The sequence below is a fragment of the Heteronotia binoei genome, chromosome 17, assembly GCF_032191835.1.
Source record: "Heteronotia binoei isolate CCM8104 ecotype False Entrance Well chromosome 17, APGP_CSIRO_Hbin_v1, whole genome shotgun sequence".
Classification (NCBI taxonomy): domain Eukaryota; kingdom Metazoa; phylum Chordata; class Lepidosauria; order Squamata; family Gekkonidae; genus Heteronotia; species Heteronotia binoei.
In genome coordinates this window covers 29,918,131-29,933,894 of record NC_083239.1, presented here as the reverse complement: position 1 = coordinate 29,933,894, position 15,764 = coordinate 29,918,131, and the positions used below count along the sequence as shown (strand labels likewise).

At 45.1% G+C, this 15,764-nt stretch overlaps 1 protein-coding gene across 1 annotated transcript in view; it reads left to right on the top strand.

The window, feature by feature from the left end:
- The first annotated feature begins 4,801 nt into the window (after positions 1-4,801).
- The window catches only part of CTPS1 (CTP synthase 1), a 93,439-nt gene continuing 82,476 nt past the window's right edge, over positions 4,802-15,764 (top strand). The window contains exon 1 of the mRNA XM_060257621.1: positions 4,802-4,811. The gene's annotated coding sequence lies outside the window, so the exon portion shown is untranslated. The remainder of the gene's footprint in view (positions 4,812-15,764) is intronic.

The window sequence follows — 15,764 nt, the reverse complement described above, 5'->3', positions numbered from 1 at the left end:
TAATTACGCTTATTCATAAGGAAGGTACTGATCCTTCTGAAATTAAAAATTATAGACCAATTTCACTTTTGAACAGTGACTACAAGATATATGCAGCTATATTAGCAAATAGATTGAAGAAAGTAATCGCTGGATTAATCCATGAAGACCAAGCTGGCTTTGTTCCAGGACGTTTGATGAGCCAGAATGTGAGGTTACTCTTGAATTTGTTTGAATACTACAGAGAGCATTCGGACAAGGAATTTGCGGCTATTTTTGTAGATGCAGAGAAGGCTTTTGACAACGTCAACTGGAACTTTATCAAAGCAACGTTGTCTGCCGTTGGTTGTGGTGAAAGGTTCTCCAAAATGGTAGAAGCGGTTTACTCAAAACAGATAGCCAAAGTGAGCTTCAATGGTGTGATGACCGATATAATAGAGATAGAACAAGGTACGAGACAGGGGTGTCCGCTATCCCCTTTACTTTTCATTTTGACATTAGAACCGTTGATTAAGAAGATTAGAGATGACACCCAAATCCGAGGGACTAGAATTAATAATGTAGAGTTTAAGACGTTGGCGTTTGCAGATGATCTCGTATTTACCTTGGAGCAACCCTCTCCCTCGATGGTATTTTTAAAGCAAAGATTAAGAGAATTCGGAGAAGTATCGGGATTCAAGTTGAATGTCGCGAAAACGAAATTTTTAACCAAAAATATCGAGAAAGAACAAATCGAACTCTTAGAACAATTGTCAGGTTTTAAATGTGAAAAGAAGATAAAGTATTTGGGGATACAGCTGACAAATGACTTAAAATCCTTATACAGAGACAACTATGAAAAAATATTAAAAGAACTTTGTAATGATCTTACCAACTGGAAAGACCTACAAATCTCTCTTCTAGGCAGGATTGCTACAGTTAAAATGAACATTCTTCCAAGAATTCTATTTCTGTTTCAAACAATTCCAATTACGCTGCCTAAATTATTTTTTCAACAACTTAACCTCATGACTAAGGCCTTTATTTGGCAAGGCAAGAAAGCTAGAATTAAACTGAAAGTCCTACAAGATAGTAAATTAAGAGGAGGTCTAGCATTACCGGATTGGAATTTGTACTATAAAGCATGTCTAAGAATTGTTACGGGAAAGCCTTTGTGTTTGTGTCTAAGAATGGTTACCCAAAAGTCAGTGTGTTTGTGTCTAAGAATTGTTATCCAAACGTCAGTGTGTTTGTGCCTAAGAATTGTTACCTGAAAGCACATGTGTTTGTGTCTAATAATTGTTACACAAAAGTCAGTGTGTCCTTGTCTAAAAATGGTTACCGGAAAGCCCGTGTGTTTGTTGCCTGAGGGAGCTAGATTGTCCTCTACGGGACATCATAAATAGATCCCTCTTGGAGGGGCGTTTTCCATCATCTCTGAAAGAGGCTTTGGTCCGACCCCTCTTGAAAAAAAGTACAGCAGACCCGGCCGAATTGGCAAACTACCGACCGGTCTCCAATTTACCATTTTTAGGTAAAATAATAGAGAGGGCAGTGGCGTTGCAGTTGCAGAGCTTTCTGGATGACGCTTCCATCCTAGACCCTTGCCAGTCCGGCTTTCGCCCGGGCTATGGGACGGAGACAGTACTGGTCGCCCTGGTAGATGATCTCCAACGGCATCTGGATCGGGGTGGTGTGGCGGTGCTGATGCTGCTAGATCTGTCGGCCGCGTTCGACACGGTCGACCATCGGCTACTGACCTGCCGCCTCGCCGACATAGGGGTGAGGGGGTCTGCCTTACAGTGGCTCTCCTCCTTCCTCGAGGATCGGGGACAAAGGGTGGCTATTGGGGGCGAGCGGTCCCGGAGGCACACACTGGACTGTGGAGTGCCCCAGGGGGCAGTTCTCTCACCAATGTTATTCAATATCTACATGCGCCCTCTTGCCCAGATTGCCAGGGAATACGGACTTGGGTGCCATCAATACGCAGATGACACCCAACTCTATCTGCTGATGGACGGCCGGCCTGACTGCGTCCCTGAGAATTTAGACCGGGCCTTGCAGGATATGGCAACTTGGTTGAGGAGGAGCGGGCTGAAATTGAATCCAGCGAAGACAGAAGTCCTTTGTCTGGGTCGGGGCGCTCGGGAAGGGGAAATACCTCTTCCGGTCTTCGACGGGGTGCCGCTGAAAGCGGCGCACCGGGTTAGGAGTCTGGGAGTTTTACTGGAGCCTTCATTATCAATGGAGGCCCAGATTGCAGCCACCGCCAAGTCAGCCTTTTTCCATCTAAGGCGGGCAAGGCAGTTGGCTCCCTTCCTAGAGCGCCAAGATCTGGCAACGGTACTTCATGCAACGGTCACCTCGAGACTGGATTACTGTAATGCCCTCTACATGGGGCTGCCTCTGTACCGAACCCGGAAGCTGCAGCTGGTGCAGAATGCGGCGGCTAGGCTGTTGCTGGGGCTTCCTAAATGGGAGCACATACAGCCTGGACTGCGCGAGCTGCACTGGCTGCCAGTTACATACCGGGTTCGTTACAAAGTGCTGGTCATTACCTTTAAAGCCCTATATGGTCGAGGACCTGTCTACCTTAGGGACCGTCTCTCCCCATATGAACCCCAGAGAGCACTGAGGTCAGCTGGAAAAAACTTGTTGACTACTCCCGGACCGAGAGAGGTGAAGCTGCAATGTACCCGTAACCGGGCCTTCTCCTCTGTAGCCCCGAGCCTATGGAACCAACTTCCAGATGCGGGCCCTGCGGGACCTTGAACAATTCCGCAGGGCCTGCAAGACCTTCCTCTTCCGACTAGCTTTCGCTGACGAAGGAAGAAATTGTTAATGATAACCGCCATCCTAAAGAACAGTATTAGCACTTTTATTAACTTAATTAACTAATTTTAAACCTAATCAGAATTTTAATGCTTAAATGTAATTTTGTGTTTTTTGCTTTTTGTATAATTGAAATTTGTATGATGTTGTTAGCCGCCCTGAGCCTGCCTCGGCGGGGAGGGCGGGATACAAATAAAATTATCTATCTATCTATCTATCTTTGTGTCTATGAATTGTTCCTCAAAAGCCTGTGTATTTGTGTCTAAGAATTGTTACTTGAGAGCCAGTATAGTTGTGTACTTTGTGTTTGGCTTAAGCCAGAAAGATCAGGATTTAACCCCTCTTCAACCTGTTATAAAACTCAACGAATGTCCTGGGCCCCTAAATCTCTCTCACCCCAGCCTTTTGTTAGGAGGAAAAAGCCATTGACAACACTTGCCTTTCAAAAAGATGAGAGAAAGAGGTGAGAGGTGTCAGAAAGGGAAACACTGAATAAGAACAGTTATCATTGAAGTACAGAAACATATTCTGACTGATAAGGAACACCTGCCTTAAATAAATACACCCTGCTGTTCTCTCAGTCATGGTAGCTAAAGGGGATTTTTTTTCTTTCAGGCTTTTCTTCAGCATAACAAAGAAGATAAAGATCTTGAAAAAAAATCTGGGTCAGGGGAAATTTGGGTAGGCAAATCTGGGCAGGTTGAGTAGATGAAGAATGAGAAATGGAGGTGGAGAATAGTCAGCTGCTGCTACTCTTTTTCTAAAACCACACCTGAAAAACAAACTTTTTGTTCTTTAAGAGACAGTGTGGTGAAGTGGTTAAGATAAGGGTTGCCAGATCTGTGTTGGAAAATACTTGGAGGTTTGGGGGATGGAGCCAGGAGAAGGCGGGGTTTGGGGAGGGGAGGGGCTTCAGCATTGTACAATGCTATAGAGTCTACCCTTCAAAACAGCCATTTTCTCCAGGGGAGCTAATCTGTGCCAGCCGGAGATCAGCTGCAAAAATGGAAGATCTCCAAGCCCCACCTGGGGGCTTGTAACCCTAGATTAAGAGAAGTGGATTCTAGCCAGGAGAACTGGGTTTGAGTCCCCACTCTTTCACATGAAGCCTGCAGGGTGACCTTGGGCCTGTCACAGTTTCTCTCAGAACTTTCTCAGTCCCACCTTCATCACAAGGTGACTGTTACGGGGAGAGGAAGGGAAGGAGATTGTAAGCTGCTTTAAGGTAGAGAAAAATGGGATACAAAAACTTGACCTTTTTCTTGCCAGTTCCTCTTGCACGCAGTTACAATATCCGACATAATCAACATCAGTAATAAGAAAGCCTGTCTTTTGAACAAAGTGTGGTCATCCAGTTATCTGAATATATCACCTAGGGATGCCAGCCTCCCATTGATGGCTGGAGATCTCCCGGAATGACAACTCATCTCCAGGTAAAAGAGATCAGTTCATATAGAGAAAATGGCTGCACTGGTGGAGTCAGAAATCTGCTACAGGAGGGGAGAAATCAGCAAAACCTGCCCCCTTTTTCCTAAGAACATAAGAGAAGCTATGTTGGATCAGGCCAATGGCCCATCCAGTCCAACACTCTGTCACATCATGGCCAAAAGCCAGTTGCCATCAGGAGGTCCATCAATGGAGCCAGGACACTAGAAGACCTCCCAAGCACCAAGAATACAGAGCATCACTGCCCCAGACAGAGAGTTCCAACAATAGCCACTGATGGACCTCTGCTCCATATGTTTATCCAATTCCCTATTGAAGCTGTCTATGCTTGTAACCACCACCACCTCCTGTGGCAGGGAATTCCATGTGTTAATCACCCTTCGGGTGAAGAAGTACTTCCTTCTATCTGTTTTAACCCAACTGCTCAGCAATTTCATTGAGTGTCCACGAGTTCTTGTACTGCGGGAAAGGGAGAAAAGTACTTCTTTCTCTGCCTTTTCTGTCCCATGCATAATCTTGCAAACCTCTATCATGTAACCCCTCAGTCGATGTTTCTCCAAGCTAAAGAGCCTCAAGTGCTTCAACCTACTGAAACTGGAGGCCAGATCTACCCCATTATAAACACACAAATTCAAAGACCTTTTTTATATACCCTATATACTCGAGTATAAGCCTAGTTTTTCTGCCCAAATTTTGGGCAGAAAAAACCCCTCCTCGGCTTATACTCGAGTCACTATTCCGCCCGCATCCCCGGAATTCCAAGGACAGCTAAAGCTGGAGTTCAACTCTCCCTGTCGTCTCCCTCATTTGGCAACCTTCGGCTGATCACTCCCTCATCACCATTCTCCTCATCTTTCATTGCAGGCAGCATTGTGGCCTTACCTGCCACAGGAATAGTAACTGCTGCGTTTCCCACCCTCGGCTTATACTCGAGTCAATAAGTTTTCCCAGATTTTTGGGGTAAAATTAGAAGCCTCGGCTTATATTCGGGTCGACTTATACTCGAGTATATACGGTATATAAAATGAACAAATGGTTTCCAGAATGCTAAAAAAAGGTCTCTGCAGATTTGCACCCCCCCTTTTTTCTTAGCTGTACAAGCTTTGTCAGTTTAGCTGTTGCAGCCGCATTCTAGTTCTTTATCAGCCATTCCTTAATCTTTGTAGAGCCACAATAAGAATTTGATCTGAAAATTTATAGTGGAATATATTCTGTTAATTTCTAACATGCCACTGGGCTCCTATTTGACTTTACAGATCAGAAATTAGAAAGACAGTCTTTTGCAGCATGCTGCACTCAAGCTGATAACAACATGTTTTTTAAAAAGAAAAAAAATCCAAGCATCACTCCCAGTAGCTCAAAGGGAACTGAATAATCAACTATCATAGTATATAAAACTATTTTGGGACACTGCCACCACATATGCATAAAATTTGCATTAGGCTGGAGCCACAGCCAGCAAACAGTCTGATCCATTTCCGTATATTTTATAAATTCTCTGGAGAGTGAAACGCCAAAGATGAAGAATCACAAATGTTCATTTGATGAAAATTCAACTGGAGAAGCGAGGTCTGGCTCATGGAAGCTTTAATGGAATACATTCTGCTGGTTCTAGATCAGAGGTGGCTGAAGTTGCTTAACATAAGAGCCATGTAAAATAAACACCAGATGTTTAAAAGCTGAAAGACATGAATGTCAGATGTTTGAGAGCTGTTTGGTGGAAGGAAGGAAGGAAAATAGACGGGGGAGGGAGGAGGGTGGGAGAGGTTGAAAGAAAGCAACTTTAACGAAGTAATTTAAAGAGACAAATTCCTTCTCCAAGCTGGCTGACAGGTGGTGGGGGCTTTGAGAGCCACACGATATGTGTGAAAGAGCCACATGTGGCTCCCAAGCCGTAGTTTGGCAACCCCTGTTCTAGATCAAATCAATCCAGAACTCTCCCTAGGAGCTAAAATGACTAAACTGAGGCTATTGTACTTTGGTCATATTATGAGAAAATGAGAGTCACTGGAAAAGGCAATAATGCTAGGAAAAACTGAAGGCAGCAGGACAGGAAGAAGACCCAACATGAGTTGGATTGCCATAATCAAGGAAGTCTCAGCTTTCCGTTTGCAAGATGTGAGCAAGACTGGTAATTCTAGGAAGTTTTGGAGGACAATGGTGTTTTTACATTGATCCAGAGTTTTAGAGTCTTCAAATCGCCTGCCACCATTCCGCTTTAATTATTTTCCTTTTACATTGGTGGATTTGCTGCACTCATTTTGCATAGCCAAACTTCTATATTTCCTGCTGAAAGTGTTTCAATTTGGGTGGGGGGGGGTCTTTGATCAGAGGGCAGATGGAATACCAGTGCTTAGTTAAATGTATACGATTGCGTGGAAATTGTGTCAACACTGCAAAAACAATACACAATTAAATTACAAGATGAGGCAAGCAATGATATGTAACAATTTCAAGTGCTGTCAGTTCTCATGCAAATTACTGCACCTTGTGGCTTTTTGAGGAGTCTTTTAAAATGCATGAAAACTTTTACAATACAAGTTTGAAACGCCTGTAGAGAAATGACCGGATCAAAAGTAGTTTTGAGAAAAAACGTTGCAACAGCAGCGCCAGAACTCATCTCACTGAAACAAATGTAGATGCTTCGGGCAGCAACGATGGAAAACAGTTGTAAGAATGTTAGGTAATGTAAAAGGTGAGTTTCCAATGCAGTGATAGAGAGTCACAAACTGTCAGTGTAAAAACACCCATTAATTCATAGGGCCACCATAAATCGTATTAATTTGGCAGCATTTAACACACATGTTCTGCTAGTCTCTAATGTACCACTGGACCCCTGTTTTACTTTAGCTCTGCAGACAAACACAGTTAGTTACCCATCTGCAATTAGAAAGACAGTCTTTGGAAAGATCATGCTTTTTGTCGTTGTTGTTGTTGTGCTCCCCCTGCTTCCTTTTAGTTTGTGGACAGTTCCGACTTGCATGACAGGTTGTAATTGTGTGGGGGTTTCCTTTCCCTTGTGATTTGATTCTTTTCAGTTGTTTCATCTGCCACTTTGCAAAGTCATCTTGAATACCACATCTATAAGATAGTGGGTTCAATGCATGGAAGAGGCGAGGTGGTAGTGAAGCATCGGCTCTTTATTGATTTCAGCATAGTGAGGCATAAGCATAAGACTGAGGAATGGGCTAACAGGGCCAACCTTATACCCACATCAGGGTTCCGTACTAGCATTCTATTGGTCCATTCAAACCAGCAGGGGGGCCGTGATTGGGGCAGGTCAGCAGGGATTCGGATCCTGCTGCCTATTGTTCCCAAGTCCCCAAGCTCTGGTCGTCTGGCTCCAATGAGCCATGCAGAAACACCCAATTCAGTTCTCCCTTGAGTCCACATACATAACAACATCAAAATCTCTTAGAATAAATTAACTAAAAACGATGTTCCCAAGAACATCGCTGAAAAGCCTACATCTTTTAGCTGCAGCCCACCATGTACAGCATCCCAGGAAGCAATCGTTAGCTCGCTTAAATAGGGAGCGAGTTCCACTGAACCCTGTCCTGGAGAGCCCAGCATGATCTGATCAAATCACGGAAGCTAAAGCAGGATCGGCCCGGGCTAGTATTTGGATGGGAGACCTCTGAGGAATACCAGGATCGTGATGCAGAGGCAGGCAAAGGCAAACCACCTTGTTATGTCAGGGGTGTCAAACTCATTTGTTATGAGGGCCGGATCTGACATAAATGAGACCTTGTTGGGCCAGGCCATGTGTGTACCTATTTCAGATTAGGTAGTAGAGATATAAACTTTTTAAAGGACACAGACAATCACAACTAAAGATTTTTTTTTTAAACCCTTAAAATAAAACATGCTTAAAACGTTAGCACTTGTTGGTCTAGAGAGCCAGTTTGGTGTAGTGGTTAAGTGTGCGGACTCTTATCTGGGAGAACCGGGTTTGATTCCCCACACCTCCACTTGCACCTGCTGAGATGGCCTTGGGTCAGCCATAGCTCTAGCAGAGCTGTCCTTGAAAGGGCAGCTGCTGTGAGAGCCCTCTCCAGCCCCACCCACCTCACAGGGTGTCTGTTGTGGGAGGAGAAGACATAGGAGATTTGAAGCTGCTCTGAGTCTCTGAGGGCGGGATATAAATCTGCAATTCTTCTTCTTCTTAAAAGTGCTTTCTTTGTATTTCTCCCATGGGATCCAAGAAACTGGGCAAAGGAAGCTCTGGCTCTTTCCCTCCCTCCCCAGGGGACCAGGACGGGGAGGAGCCTCAACCAATGTTGAAAATCAAGGTTTTACTCTGTAGCTCCTGTGCAATTGAGCGAGCCTTGCAAAGCAAGTTGAGATGCAGAAGGAAGCAAGAGAGTGGGAGAAGGAAGCAGACCAGAGCACATTGCTTGGGGACCTGATGAGCCATCTGAGGGCCTGATTCAGCCCCTGGACTGCATGTTTGACACCCCTGCTTTATGGGGTCTCTATAAGTCAGCTGTGACTTGAAAACAATTTTCCACCACCAAGTTCCATTGAATTCAGTGGGATGTGCTTCAAAATAAAAATGCTTTAGATCACACTGCTGGTCACATCCTATTCTAGATAAGAACCTTATGTTCTCTGGATGGTGGGAGGGGTGACTCCAGAAATGAAAAAGTCCAGCAGTGCTCAAAGAATGAAATGTGACAAGACCCAAATTAACTCTGATTGCATCTATTTTCTAATTATTTCCTTGGCAGTGTTCTCTCCCCCCACCCGCCCTCACCAGTAGAACAAGGACAATTTGAATGGGAACTTTTAACATGCACATGCCTTAGATTCTTAAAACAATGGCTTAATTAATCTGAAACTAACAAAGCCGGATTGTTTGGCGATTGCAAAAAACATACTGTGAAAGGAAATGCCAAAGATTAAGCAAACATCTTTTTCGGCAAGTCATGGAGAGGTGCTTGTGTTTATAAAATTAGAGGCAGGGAAAAATGCAACAATAAATTTGGAGGTGGAAGAGAGATGAGGGAAAGAGCAGGTCATATGGAAAAGCATATCTAAGTTGACAATCTTTCGTGCAGATATGATTTCCCATTCATTATTCATTATATTTTGATACAAAAGCTTTTCTGTTTGCCTGTGTGCCTTGTCTTTTTTATATAAAAAGATTAAATGGAGATGGAAATGTTTTTTCAAAGAGAGCAAACTCATTTAAACGGGGAGGGGGGGGGGAAGTCACCGAACACAGATGCATTTCATCGGATCCTGTTTGATATAAAGGTTGAATGATGCTTCAGGGAAGGGGAACCACTCTCCCCCGCCCCCCATACACAGAAATCCTTGATAGCCACTGCCTGGAACATTTTATGTGCAAATTGCAGCGAAGGATGGTGCAATGTCTAATTACTGATTCAGAGCCCTTGTTTCTTATCCCTTTGTGTGTGTGTGGGGGGGACCTCAACATACAGCACATGTGGAGTAGGGGATGTAGAATGCAAGGGGGCTCTTCTGATTGGTCATAGCTAATCATGTGTCTTAAAATGGCAACCTGCTACCTGTGGGTTTTGGGAGAAAGGTTGCCAGTAAGGCCTGGAGGAAAACATCCTGTCCCTTTTAACTGAGGTCTATTTGTTTTATTTTAATATATTGACATCATTTATATTCTGCTTTTCTCACAGGGACTTTTGGCAGATTGCACATGGTGAGCCAGTACAAACTCACTCAAAAAATTTGGGCATTCAATAACCAAGGCAATTAGGATTTTAGAAGTCTGAAACCACCAGAAAGAATGAAAGAACCAGAAGAACTGAAGCAGAGCGCAACTAGTCACATGACAGATGAAGTGGTACAGAAATTACATAGATGCTCCTGCTTACAATAAGCTAAACACAGCAGTACAGACTGCAGTCCTTGATAATTTATCTAAGTGAACCTGTATAATCATATTGTGCGGTGCAACCCTAACACAGTTCAATTTTGCATAGTTTACGGAAGGCCAGGAAAGTGGGAATGGGTATTTGATGCGTTTCATGGCATGCAGCTCTATCAGGTCAGCTGATAAATAATTTCTAATTTTCTGGAGTTTTCTGGAGGATGCTTCCGTTCTCGACCCCCATCAGTCCGGCTTTCGTCCGGGTCACGGGACGGAGACAGTGCTGGTCGCTCTGATGGATGATCTCTAGCGGCATCTGGATCGAGGCGGCTCGGCAGTGTTGGTGTTGTTAGACCTATCAGCAGTGTTCGATACGGTCGACCATCAGCTGCTGACTTGCCATCTCGCCGACGTGGGGATTCAGGGGTTGGCCCTACAATGGCTCTCCTCGTTCCTTGATGGTCGGGGACAAAGGGTGGCAATTGGGGGTGAGCTGTCCCTGAGGCACTCGCTTGATTGTGGGGTGCCTCAGGGGGCAGTTCTTTCCCCGATGTTATTTAATTTCTACATGCGCCCCCTTGCCCAGATTGCCCGGAGGTATGGGCTGGGTTGCCACCAGTATGCTGATGACACCCAGCTCTATCTATTCATGGACGGCCAGCCTGTCTGTGTCCCAGAAAACCTGGACCTGGCATTACAAGCCGTGGCTAGATGGCTCAGGCTGAGTAGGTTGAAACTAAATCCAGCGAAGACAGAGGTCCTTTGCTTGGGTCGCCGTGGTCTGGGAAGGGAAATTCCCCTACCAGCTCTTGACGGTGTGCCACTGACAATGGCGCACAGGGTCAGGAGCCTGGGGGTACTACTTGAGCCTGCCTTAACCATGGAGGCCCAGGTAGCAGCCACTGCTAGGTCCGCATTTTTTCATCTTAGGCAGGCGAGGCAATTGGCTCCTTTCCTGGAGCAGGACAATCTGGCAATAGTGATCCATGCAACGGTCACCTCAGGGTTGGATTACTGTAATGCCCTCTACATGGGGCTGCCCCTGTGCCAAACCCGGAAGTTGCAGCTAGTGCAGAACGCCGCCGCTTGGCTGTTATTAGGGCTCCCTAGATGGGAGCACATTCAGCCAGGCCTTCGGGGACTGCACTGGCTGCCAATAATATACCGAGTCCGGTACAAGGTGCTGGTTATTACCTTTAAAGCCCTATATGGCCTAGGACCTGCCTACTTTAGGGACCGTCTTTTCCCATATGCCCCCCAGAGAGTGCTGCAGTCTGGCTCTCGAAATCTGCTTGTAATCCCCGGGCCAAAGGAGGCCCAGTTGAAGTCAGCTAGGGACAGGGCCTTCTCAATCACAGCCCCTTGCTGGTGGAAGCAGTTACCGGAAGAGGTCAGGGCCCTGTGGGACATTGGACAGTTCTGCAGGGCCTCTTCCGGTTAGCTTATAACTGACCGGTATTGAAATACTCTGAAGGAAGTCTATAAGATAGCACACTGACATTGACTGATGTATTGTTATATTAGTTGTTCTAATTATGTAAATTATTGTATTTTAATTCTGAATTTTATTGTTAGAACTTTTATGCTGTGAGCCGCCCTGAGCCCGCCTCCATGGGGTTGGGCGGGATATAAATAAAATAAAATAAAAAATAATAAAAAAAATAATTAAACTTCTCTTAAAGGGACAGGGGGTTATTTTCTCCAGGCCTGTTGGCGACCCTAGTCAGGGCCCTCAGGCAGCTTGTGGAGCTCCATCAGTTAGGTCCTCAGCTTCTACACAGTTGCCCTGTTTTGCAATTATTTTAAGGGAAATTTTTTTAACCCCCATGCTTAAAGTGCAAGGGCCCCGTTTATTTCTCTAGTCAAAACATTTATATCAGCTTTGGCCCATTAGGCATGCACATTTTACTGAGGACACACTCAGCAAAAAGCCTTTAAGTTTGACTTCGGATTCTGTGCCCAACTTATGCACCATTCTTTTTCCTTTGGCGTATTTATTCTGCAGCTACAATTTTTAAAATCTGCAGCTTTCTAAATTGAGATGGGAACGTCACTTGTGACATGTTATGGGGGTTGGGCTGTAGCTAATGGTGGGGCATTAGGGGTGCTGCCCCCTCTCAAATTAGGGCTGCCTCTACCCCCCAGTCTTCTGGTCACCCTCCCCTCCCACTGGAGGCCAGACTAAACGCGTTTCCCTCCAAAGTTTTACAAGGGAGATATCAGCGAGTCCCTTTAGCCGACAGACTTTGCTCCTGTGGAGCGAATACCCCTGACTCAATCCAGCATATATTGCTTGATTGTTCTTTTTACCATAACCTCCGTAAAGATTTATTTGGCAAGCTTTCTTTTTCTCCAGATTTGTCTATTCTGCCACCCTGTTATTATTTATTGAGTGATACTGAGGGGGTGGTTAGTGAGGCTGTGGCAAAATTTCTGGCTGACATCCTTAAATTTAATTCTGACCATGTTTGAATGTATCTGTAAGCTCGGTTTTATTTTGATTTTATCTCCAATGTTTAAATTTTTATATTCTGTGTATTTTTATCTGAATCTATTATGCCATTAAAGGTTTGGTATGGTATGGCAAGGGAACCTGGGGTGACTGGTGTTGACCACACAGTTCCTCCATCACACTGGCTCTTCCTCCCACCTGCCAGCTGAGCATAGAGTTTAAAGCAGGGGTCCTCAAACTTTTTAAATAGGGGGCCAGTTCACTGTCCCTCAGACTGTTGGAGGGCTGGACTGCCGTTACTGTACAAGGCCGCGGGCTGTCAGTTCTCCGTCTTCTGCATCTCTCTCCCTTCCCCACACCACACACCCCGGCCTGGGAACTCACCTCACCTCGGTATCACCTCACACTCTGTCTCTGCCGCCTCAGCCCAGTGCCGGAAGTGTGCGTTGCTAACGCGAGTTTAGGTCGAACGTCACTTCCGGTCTGATTTTGCCATAACCCGGCGGGCCGCATAAACGTCCTCAGCGGGCCGCATCTGGCCCACGGGCCGTAGTTTGAGGACCCCTGGTTTAAAGTTTAAACCTCCTTTCTGGAGTCATGTCATTGGATACAATGCAGAAATTCTGCCCTAGCTGTGGCCCTCTCTCCCTCCCCTTGCCAAGTTTTATTTTTTATTTAAATTTAATTTTTGTGATGTCAGCAGTGACCTCACACCCCTCCAGTGGCTCCAGTGCCCCCCTACCAAAAAATTCCTGTCTACAGGCCTGGTCAGCGGTGGTGTCCAATTTTTTAAAAACTACGCAATTACTCTATTGCAGCTGCACCATAGCTTCCTGCAAACACCTTCATAAGAACATAAGAGAAGCCATGTTGGGTCAGACCAATGGCCCATCCAATCCAACACACTGTCACATAGTGGCCAAAAAATCAGGCGCTATCAGGCTTCCATTTAAATCCTCATAGTTCAGGTTTTGGACATGCATTTTAGCAGGGCTTTTTTGGAGCAGGAATGCACAGGAACACAGTTCCAGCTGGCTTGGTGTCAGGGGGTGTGGCCTAATATGCAAATCAGTTCCTTTTGGGCTTTTTCTACAAAAAGCCCTATGTGAAACCATGGTGATGTCAGGGGTGTGGCCTAGTATGAAAATGAGTTCCTGTTGGGCTTTTTCTACAACCTCCCCCCCCTGCATTTTAGCATTAGTTTATTGAATGAAAGGGAACAGAAAGGAATGCAGGCAAAGGGGGAAAACTCAATGTTGAAACTGACAAGACTGTTTTTTTGAAACTGACAAGCAACTGTGGAGCCCTGTTTTCCATATTGCCAAGCACTAGGAGAGTCTCTGCTGTGTTATCAGCCACTGTGAAAAATGGTAGAATCTCATGATCTTATAAGATAGGGGAATAAATTGAATGTGCAGAATGGATGGTAGAACCAATGACACTGGCATCACAAACTTTGATTGTTGGCAACATGTGTGTGTGTGCATACCTGTGCAAAGTCAGCTGCAACTCTACCACACTTTGCATAGTGCTGCAATCTGTATGGAGATGGAGAAGCTCTACAGAGCTTTTTTAGTCTTGTGTTACTAAATTGAAAAAAATGTTACTTTCTCCGATGCCCTAGTGCAATTGCACAGTAATGCTAATTTCCTGCTCTTCCTTGCATATTTGTGTGGGTTTCTCTTTGTGATTCTCTCATCTGATCCTACAAACTTGTTGTGATCTTGGCAGTTTTTTAAAGTCTCTCTTGTGCTGATTGCACTCTTTCTTCCAAATGGAAGAAGTGATCTTAAGTTTGGCAGTTTGCAGAAGGTCTGTGTGGCTCAGCCACCACTTTAATGTTTGGTTTCTGGAGACTGCCAAAATTGTTTTCCTCCCAAAACTCAATTCATTAAAGCATTAAAAGGAAAATGTTTTCAAAGCTTCAGGTTTCCCATCCCAGTCTCTCTCTCTCTCTTTTTACATCTCATGTCAATTTCATTCACCATGCTGATGACTCCCCCCATCTTGTTTGCATGCAGCACAGAAATCCCCCCCCCCTTTTTAACTGCGAGTGCTGCAGTTTGCCTCCTCTCAGATTTTTCAAGTCAATGCCAGCATGGAACTAAACCTCAGACAACTAAGCCTCCTTTTAGACTTCCCCCCACATTTAATTTTTTTAAAGTTCAGCGATCCAAGAGTAGCGCTGGTTTCATGTTGCTAGACTCATGCCGCTTGTAAAAAAAAGAAATTAAACAAAAATTTATTTTAAAATTAAAAAGTAATCAATGGAGCTTGTTGACCAATGAAGAATGAAGGATGGCAGAAGGGGCCAAGTAGGTGGAACAACCTCGATATGGGTGGGGGCCTCCCTTTGAAGGGAGGCAAAAGAGTGGGGGGCGGGAATCCAAGGGAATCTGTACACTTTTGAATTACCTTCAGTTTGGAAGTGAAACAAGGGGGAAATCGGCATGAAAGCGCTCTCAGAGAAACCCGGGAAAGGACAACCAGAAAGCAAACTTAGTGCTGAAGGGAGGAAAATCAATGCAGAATGACAAAGAAAATCTGATGGACATGCATGATGAAAATGAGGGAAAACACCCATGCAAAATACGCCTTTATCTCCTACAGACTTCAGGCAGCTTACAATGCAAAACCAACTTGCAGGGAAGCAAAATGTAACAGAGCAATTAACACATTTTTAAAATGATGCTGATTACAACGCAGAGATATTTTTTAAAAAAAAATACACAGAATTCAAAGGACCAGGATTAGTCTTTTTCAAAATCCCCAGAATTAAAAACACAACATTCTTCCTGTCTCTCTTTAAATACACTCTGAGATATACAGCAGGGTGGTGAGGAGAGGTCACACAATGGTAATGATCATTCCTTTCTTCCTGGGCAAGCATGGACACTCTGACACCACCTCTTCCTATCATATGATGTTGTTGCCAGGGTTTCTGGTGCCCTAGGCCCTCAGCCCTGCCCCCCCATGGCCCGAGTGCCTCCAAGCATTCTCACTGCTGCTTCGCTCCCACTCAGACTTCCCAGGGCTGTGCTTCCAAGGCTGAGTGGGGATGGCGGGGCAGTGCGTGCACTCGGAGGTGCTTGGAGCCTGGCTCTGAGTGCCTCTGAGTGCACCTGCTGCCTCACCGCCCCACCGCCACCAGTACCCCTTCCCTTCTGACAACCACATTCCCTCAGGTAAGCAGAGAGGTAGGCAGCAAGGGTGAGCGTGGTGGTG